Below are 9,850 nucleotides of genomic sequence, written 5' to 3'. Positions count from 1 at the left end.
TTACATTTTTTGACAGTATATATGCATAAGTAATTTTTTAATAACATTATCCCTTGTATTCATTTTTCCAGATTTTCCCCTCTCTCCCTCTACTCCCTCCCCTAGATGACAGGCAATCTCATACATTTCACATGTGTTACAGTATAACCTAGATACAATGTATGTGTATAAATCCAATTTTCTTGTTGCACGTTAAGTATTAGATTCTGAAGATATAAGTAACCTGGGTAGATAGACAGTAGTGCTAATATTTTACATTCACTTCCCAGTGTCCCTTCTCTGGGTGTAGTTGTTTCTGTTTATCATTGATCACCTGGAAGTGAGTTGGATCTTCTTTATGTTGAAGATTTCCACTTCCATCAGAATACATCCCCATACAGTATTGTTGTTGAAAACACTGTGTGTTCCAATAAATCTTAGGAAATTGTCTCTGTCAGGACAAGACTATATTCCTAGCATGGGGATTACCTTTTGCAAAGGTTTGTGGAAGAGAAATGCCATGCTGAATCAAAAATATAACAAGAAGGTAATTAAGAAGGATTCCAAAGCAGAAGCCAAAATTTCCTCTTGCAAATCCAGAGGAAGGAAGAATGATTTCCTTTTTTCTTTTCTTATTTCCTTTATCACAAGTAAAAGGCCTCTTGACAACCAGGCCAGATGCTGGTGATATGGGAAAGACTACCCTGGAAGAGCTCATAACAGTTTAATAACAGGTTTGCTCTAAGTGGGTTAGTAAGCAGGATCTAAGGTGTGATAAGCCAGGGGCAAAGATAAGCTTTATAATCATTTAGAAAATGAGAGAACAGAGGAAAGGAGAAGGGGTTGTGTGGAGATGGATTTCCTTCTTTTCCTTGCTTTTATTCTGCCCTCTGGAAGTTTGTTCTATTTTTCCCCACATATAATTATGGCTCCTAATTATGTGACCTTGGTCTTTTCCTGAAACAGAGGTACAATGAGATCTGTGCTAGTTACCCCATAGAATGGCATGAGAAAAGCTCTTACCATACCATGGAAAAGTGTTTATTGCTTTTGTTCTGACATGCTCAATAAAGTCCTCTTGAGAAAACTTTCACTTTTGTTGGACTGAGGTGAAGGAGGAAAAATAGGGAATATTAGAATGGGACTATTAATAGTCTGAGGCACCAATAGTGATATCAAGGAGGCTTTAAGATCAAACATGGCAGACTTGGATTTTGTTTTTGTTTTAAATCTGAACCTGTAATTATATTAGCAGAGGGACTTCCTTTGTGCAGAAACTCCCTCTATTGACTCATATGGATAATTCATTTAAAAGTTATTCAGTTCAGGTGAATTCAACAGATATTTTAAAAGATCCCGCTATCCTCCAAACACTTTTGGTGGCCTTCTTTAAATAAAAACAATGAAAGTTTCCAGTCTCAAGTAACTCAAATATTATTGGAGACAGTGTACATAATATGTGTGTAACTGTGCCCTGAATGGTTAGCAATGCTGATATAATTTCAAACATTGGTACACTCGAGAAGTTATTTTCGGGAGTGTGGAGTCTGAAGTTGAAGGTAATTGGAGAGATCCTTCATTTTGGTCTTGGATCATATAAGTAAACTAATCTCAGTTATATTCCACATTGATTAATATCACTTAATAAGCAGGGAAATATTTTTTGAGATCATAATCATGCTGAGAATGTCCTTCCATCTTGTCTTTAAGGGATTAGTAAGCATTTAACAAACTTTTAATGACCTTTTCCTATTTTCCAAAGCACTGTGCTAAGTGCTGGGAATATAGAAATGAAACAATTCCTGTTCTCAAAGAACTTACATTCTAGAAGAGGACAGAAAATATAAATAGAGACATAAATATAAGATGTTTTGAGGAAAGATTAACCAATTAACCAAGAAGTTAAGAAAGGGTTCTTCAGGAAGGTGTGAGACCTGAAGTGAGTCTTGAAGTGCAAAACTGTGTAACATGTATTTTCACCAGAGTCATCAAAATATTTATTAGGAACTTCTGGTAAAAGGGACTGTGCTAGACACTGGAAATGCAAAGACAAACTGAAAACAGGCTTCCTGCTCTCAAGAACCTTTTCTTTTCCTGGAAGAATATACCTAAGAACAGACTAGTAAATACAAGTCAATCTGATGAGAGAAAGAGCACTAAATATTAGGAAGAATTAAAAGGGGATTCCCATTGGAGGATTTTAAAAGGCCAAGGTGATGAGGCCGTATGGATCCTTTGTTATATGACCTTCCATGGGCTCTATGCCTTAGCTGGGTCAGATCTCTGCACTGATTCCAGTTCTCTACAATTTTGTGGGCTGTTTGATGAAGCAAGAACACTGGAATTGTGGTTCAGGGAACGTGAAAGGCACTACATGCCTTGGGGATGATGAACAATGAGATTTCATAAGAAGGGGAGAGAAAACCCTGCTGATCTCAATCTTTACTTTAAAGCATTCTTTAATCTATTGGGTCCGTTGACATTTGGGTCCATGAGACCCAAGAGATACTTTGTCATAAAGAGAGGGCTCCAGATGGACATGACATCAAGAGGGAAATGAATTTGAATCTTGCTTCCTACATTTGTGAAACATGATCAGCTTATTTCTTGGAACTTCAGGTTGCCCAACTATGAAATGTCCCTCATTAAAAAGTGTCAAATATTTTGCCAACTGTATGTAAATATCAGATCTTCACTAAAGGAAAAGGCATGATGTTTCATCCCAAACTAATATGTCACAAACAATTATTTCCCCCCTTCTTCAAACAATAGCTCTCCCTGTTTCCCTATCTACTAACATAGTCGCAGTGCAGAGGATTGAGTGCTGCTACATATATGATTAACCTTTTGGACCTCTGTTTCTTCATTTGTAAAATGCACATTTTGTACACACTTGTACAAATTTTCTTCTCAAGGTTGTTTAGGAGGAAAGAATATGGTCTGAGCTCTAGAGAATATTAAGCTCTAGAGAAATATGAATTTCTATAGGGTCAATTCTTTCTCAGTGAGTTACTTTTATGAAATGCTTTGCTCACTCTTATACTTTCCTCCAAAGGAGATGGTCCAGACTGGACCTGTTGGAAAGACTTAAGTTCTGATTCGCAGAAAGCAGAGTCTGATATTTCCTTCTCTTTGACACAAAACAGTCTTTTATCTTCTATTTCTGACTTTGAATGATAGCCCTGCAGCTTCTATATCTGTGGTCTAAACAGTAAGTTGGTGTGGACAAAGTGCTCTAGCAATGAAAGACTATAAAATGATGAAAATACCTTCTCCATTCCCCAACCCATGACCAAGATCTAATTGTGGCCCTTTTTAGGTGTAGTAGTAAAGCATTCTCTCATATTCATTCATTTTCTCTCTCTCTCAATCTCTCTCTCTCTTTCTGTCTTTTTATCTGTCTCTCTCCTTCTCTCTCTCTCCCTCTCTCTGTTTCTGACTCTCTCATTCTCTCCCTCTCTCCCTCTCCTCTATGTGTGTGTTTTTCTATCTCTCTGTCTCTGCTCTTCTGTCACTGTCCCCTTCCCTCTTTCACTCCTCTACTTTTTCCTCTTACCTTTCCCTTCCTATTCTTCTCCTTTCCTTCCTTCCCTTTTATTTCCTCTCCCCTTTCCTCCCTGCTCTCCTTTCTTCCTCTTTCTGTACTCCACTTCTGTTAGCTTTCCTCTTCAAGTCTTACTCTCCAATGTAATTATCATATGCCAGTCTTTTCTTTCAGAAGATTGCTCTTCTGAATTGGAATATTTGTTAGTGATGATTTTTATTTTAAAATAATTTTCATTCTAAACTTATTTCCCCATTTATCATTTTGTGCAAGAAAAATCAGATGATAAGGGAAAAATTAGAAAGAAAGAAATAACCAAGCAAACAACAACAACAAGGATGAAAATATTATGTCATGATCCACATTCAGTCCCCATAGTCCTCTCTCTGAATGGGGATGGTTCTCTCCATCATAAGACTTTTGGAATTACCCTTACTTACTTCAATATTAACAACCACCAAGTCCATGATGGTGATTTAAAAAAAAAACATTATGCTTCTAGAATGACATCTTTTGTAATAGTATTTGGAGTCCAGGCTAAAAAGTCCTGCTACATCATCCATTCAACCTCTAATGACATTTCATGGTTATTGATGATCAAAGACTATTTATTTTTTTGGGAGGAGTACTATTGATAGATAATTCTCGTATTATATGAGCCCTACAGTATGTTGAGAATCTTCCATGGGACATAATGAATATGAGGAAAATTAGGATTAAGGAGAATTGGCAACTGCGTTATGTATTATGCAAACTGCCTCAAGCAGTGGTACAATCCTATATGATCAGAATGTTCAGTCCATAAGACTGTTTTGGGAACTTGTTATTAACTCTTTCCTCCCCTTCTTGACCAAGAGATAGTGAGAAAATATAGAGTCTTCCTCATAAGATACATAAGATCAGTGTAAGTTGTCTTTGGGAAAGGACAATATTCTGTTTCATAGCTCATGGTTCAGAAACCCCGTCTCTTCACCCACCAATGACTTGGTATGTACACAGTCCTTAAGAGACAGGCATCCTGAAAAAAGTTAATAGGAACAGACACTCAGCCACTTAACAACCACAATTCCACCTTTAACAACAATCACTAACAGGGAAGGCAGTGGAAGCTGAAATTCATGTCAGGGAGGTATCTCTAAACTTAAATGAGGAAACATTTGCTATCTGGCTGGAACATGTCCTAGATGTATTGCTATAAACAACAATTATTATTAGAGATTTTCAAGGCACATGTTTTTGACATGGTACACAGACCTAAGAGGAAATGAGCCAAGTATATAGTATTTGAATGTTTGTAGATGCGGGTTAGCCAATTTTGGAGTTCTAGGAGTAATCATGGAACCCAATAAGGTTCATGGCATCCTCCTAACAAGAGGAAACATGATTAAAGCTATTCCTTCCACATTGTGACTTTTACCCTTGAAGCTTTACTGTATCACAAGTCGGCATAAGAAATTAAATAGAAATTTTGAGGGAGCTTTGAAGAAGCCACTGATGACATATGACATTCACCAGATGACACAGAACAAAATTTCAAAAATCAGAAAAACATAAAATATATGTATAGTATTGCATAACATAAACACATTTTATTTTTTAATACCATAATACACATTTTTTTTTCTAGTACACAGATACAGAAAACAGTTTTTCACAGGTTTTTCAGATTGCAAGGGAACCTTGCCCCTAACCTCTGTGATGTATCTAAAAGAAAATATGTATAACATCAGATGTAGAACTTGTTTGTAAATGGTTCTTTGCATATTGTCTCTCTCATTTTTAGACCATGAGTTCCTTGAGAACCAGGACTGTCTTTGACCTTTCTTTGTATCCCTTGGTAACCATTTAATTAAGGCTTATTATCTAACTTATTGAGGTCAGAAAAACTGTTCCAGAGTCCATGATCAGAGTACTGTTTATTTTATTTTTTAAAATTTTATTAATTTTATAATTATAATTTTTTGATAGTACATATGCATGGGTAATTTTTTTTACAACATTATCCCTTGTACTCACTTCTTTTCAGAATTTTCTCCTCCCTCCTTCTACCCTCTCCCCTAGATGACAGGCAATCTCATACATGTTAAATGTGTTATGGTATATCCTAGATACAATATATGTGTGTAAAACCGAATTTCTTGTTGTATGGTAAGAATTGGATTCTGAAGGTATAAGTAACCTGAGCAGAAAGACAATAGTGCAAATAGTTTACACTCAATTCCCAATGTTCCTTCTCTGTGTGTAGCTGATTCTGTTCATCATTGATCAATTGGAACTGGATTAGATCTTCTCTATGTTGAAGATATCCACTTCCATCAGAATACATCCTCATACAGTATTGTTGTTGAAGTGTATAATGATCTCCAGTTCTGCTCGTTTCACTCAGCATCAGTTGATGTATGTCTCTCCAGGCCTCTCTGTATTCATCCTGCTGGTCATTTCTTACAGAGCAATAATATTTCATAACATTCATATACCATAATTTCAGGATACTGTTTAAATGCAGCACAGGAGATAGACTTTAGTACTCTGGGGAACTCCATATGATATCATGTAGTAACTAACCTATCTATTCTTGCTTTTAAGTGATCTGACCAGTCCTTTGAATCCTTTGCTGGATCATTCTCTCTAACCACAGATACCCCTATGGGTTCTGTCCTGGGCCATTTGTTCTTCTCCTTCTAAACTACATTTGGGGATTTCATTAGATTGCATAAATTCAATTGTCAGTTCTATTCTAATGATTCTGAAATCTACTTTTCCTTGTCCACTCTCTGTTTATCTCCAGGTTGCAACTCTAACAGTCTTTCAGAAATTTTGAAGTGGATGTCCAGTTCATCTTAAGTTCATCATGTCTAGAACAAAACTTACTGTGCCTTCCCCTAAAGTCTGTCTCCTCTTCTCTATTGTGGTACAAGGGAGCAATATGCTCCCAATTCCTTAGGCTTACAACTTAATATTGATCTTGGATTCCCACTACCTTTCATACCCCACATCCAAACTGTTGCCAAGGGATACCAAATTCACTATGATAGCATCTAACTTTCAGCTCTGAATCTGAGATTATGTTATAGAGGAGATAGTAAATGTTAGTTTTAAATGCATTGTAAATATTAGCTCGATTACTAAGACCAAATACAACTCCAATAGCCTGTTGTTTGGCATTTGCAGTTATGCCATTCAATATAAGAAAAATAAGTATTCATTAAGCACTTACTGTGTGTCTGGCAATTCGGATGTCACAATGTTACAAGGAGAAAGATAAGTCACAAAGAAAAGACTACCAAAAAACCTTGGTCTAAGCATCTTAGAGAAGACAGATGGACCACAGTTGGATTCTGCTATTGTCAGAACAAACATATATTTCCCTTTTTCAGACTTTTTCTTAAGAGGAAAAAAATGGAAGGAGAAATGTCATGATACCTTTAGCGGAGTTCTTTAGATCATGGCACAGATTTTCATAACTTATTTTCTATCAGCTGTAATGCCAGGCCTGTGGCCCATTGTGTAACTTCTAGATTCTAAGACTCCTCTGGAATTCAGCCATCATTGTGGATGTGCTTAAGCTAATGGATATCTTTTCATTCTAGCTCTAGGAATGGGTCATCAGCAATTATTTTTCAAGTGGAATCCACAAATTCCATGTTGGATTCAAGGAAGGAGGGAATTTTCCCCCTTAGATCCAAAATGGACTCAAAGCAGCCAAAATTCAGATTAGGTATAAAAACACCTGTTTGTTTCTTTTTAAAATCAATTTTAATGCTTTTTATTTTTATGGTCAGGTCTTTTTTTCTTTATTATTTATTTACTTTCCCCCACTATTCCTTGATTTTGAATTTTATGTTAAAATTGGGTTCTTAGAATATGAGTGCTTTGTAAGTACTGTTTATTCCTTTTCTTTGTATTCTTAGTACTTATCACAGTGCTTGACATATAATTGGTATATAACAATAGTTGATTGCTTGACTGATCTTTTTCCACCTTAGGAGTCAATTATCACATCACATACTCAATCACTGCCTCTTTGAGCTAAATATTCCCAGTTCATCCAGCTGATCCTTATATTCAATGTCCTTCCCCATCCTGCTTACCCTCCTTTGGATATTCTTAAGATTATCACTATCTTGCCTAAAATGTTGCACTCAGAACTAATTTTGTGATGGAGTGGATTGAGTTCTTGATTGGAATACCACCTCTGATACTTTTGCTATCACTGTTTAGTCATTTCCAGTCATGTCTGATTCCTGACTCCTGGAGTTTTCTGGGCACAGATATTGGAGTGGCTTGTCATCTCCTTCTTCTGCTCATTTTGCAGGTAAAGAAACTGATGCATAAAAGGAGAAATGACTTGGGTCACACAACTAGGAAATGTATGAGACCAGATTGGAATTCATAAAGATGAGACTTCCTGACTCTAAGCTTGGCATTCTATCCAATATGGCACCTCTGATACTTCCTAGCAGGTCAGCTTTGGGTGAATCACTTGATCTCTTTCAGGCCCATATCCTCTTACTTAATGTGGGGATAATAAGAGATCTTATTTTCCACGATTGTTGTATGGCTCGAATCAGATAATAAGCATGATGCTCTTTGGAAACCTTGAAGCATTCTGCAAATGTAAGTTTTAGTAACATGCTAAGGACCTTGCTCCTAAATTTTAAAAATAATATCCTTTGATTATATATTGTATCCTAGCTCTTTCAAGATAAAACTGCCTTTTGTTTTAACTTTGCATTCTACCAAATAGCGAGCACAATCTTGCATCCATCTGAATATGATGCAGAGAAAAGAACACTAGTACTGGAATCAGTGAGTCCAAGCTTCACACTTTGACTTTGACCCTTACTTGTGTCACCTTAGGCAAATCCCAACATCTCAAGGCCTCAGTTTCCTCATTTGTTGCAAGAAAGACAGCAGAACTAGATGATTTCTTACCTAGCTTTGACTTTTAAAACCATATTACTTTATAGTTTGCTGAGAAACAGGTACTTAGGTACAGGTTAGGTACAAAAATGAAGATTCTAATATCTATACTATGTATTTGTAGATTTGTAAAACTCTAGATTACACATGCGAAAAAGTCTTACTGCAGGAGGAACATAAACTGTCATTATTGTCTTTCTCATCATTATTGTGATGATAATTATTGATTATTGATCATGACCATATTAATGATTATTTAATGTTATCATTTCATGATAACATTCCTTCTATCTGTTAGAGATTTTAAAAAGAATATTCAACTTATTCAAGTTGGAAGGGTAATTCTAATGCTCCTACATACCTTTCCAAATCAAGCCATTGGCTGGTTGTGTCCAACTTAGCTGATATGTTGTCCTCTTGTGGAAAGAATGAGAGAGAATGGCCTTTGTTAGGCTGATTCTATAAAACAGGACCTAAAGTTCAGGGCTTTCATGTTAAGCAAGACTTGCCCATCACTTTCAGGGCCTCTTTGACTTCCTTATTCCTCAGACTAGAGATTAGGGGATTGAGCATGGGGATGGTGATGCCATAAAACACAGAGACTATTTGATCATTCTCCTGGGACTCACTAGATGAAGGCTGTAAATACATGTAAGAAAGAGTCCCATAGTAAATGGTGACAGCTGTCAAGTGGGAGGCACAAGTGGAGAAGGCCTTGTGTCTCCCTGCAGCAGAGCTCATCCTCAAGATGGCAGCCAGAATGTAAGCATAGGAGAAGAATACAACAATCACAGATTGAAGTCCACACAGATAATTAGTAACATGATGTTGATATCGATTGTGGAACAGGAAAGGGCCAGAATTGGGGGCACGTCACAGAAAAAGGGATTGTTAGAATTACAGAAGACCAGAGAAAAGGTAAAACCAGTATGGATAGAGACATTCAGGGATCCCATAACATAAGATACAGCAACGAGCTGGTTGCAAGCCCTCTGAGACATGACCACCGGGTAGTGCAGGGGGTTACAAATAGCCACGTAATGGTCTATGGCCATGGCGGCAAGAATGTAACAATCAGCTGTAGCAAATGTGGCATAAACAAAAAACTGGATCAGACATCCCGACAACGAGATAGACTTGTGGGACACCAGGAAGTTTTGCAGCATCTTGGGAGTGATGGCGGAGGTATAACAGAAGTCAACGAAAGCCAGGTGTTGGAGAAAGAAGTACATGGGAGTGTGAAGGTGGGAGTCAGCTTTGATGATCAGAATCATACCAAGGTTGCCCACTACAGAAGTGACATAGACAAACAGAAACACAAGAAACAGGACATGCTAGGTCTTGTCGGATCATAAAGCCCAGCAGGATGAATTCAGTCACTGTGCTGCTGTTTCCCTGGGTCAT

At 37.1% G+C, this 9,850-nt stretch overlaps 1 pseudogene; it reads right to left on the bottom strand.

The window, feature by feature from the left end:
- Nucleotides 1–8,935: 8,935 nt before the first annotated feature.
- On the bottom strand, nt 8,936–9,850 carry LOC141547538 (olfactory receptor 5AK2-like; annotated as a pseudogene).

Source organism: Sminthopsis crassicaudata, chromosome 6, assembly GCF_048593235.1.
Source record: "Sminthopsis crassicaudata isolate SCR6 chromosome 6, ASM4859323v1, whole genome shotgun sequence".
NCBI classification, from domain to species: Eukaryota; Metazoa; Chordata; class Mammalia; order Dasyuromorphia; family Dasyuridae; genus Sminthopsis; species Sminthopsis crassicaudata.
This window is presented reverse-complemented; position numbering and strand designations above follow the sequence as displayed.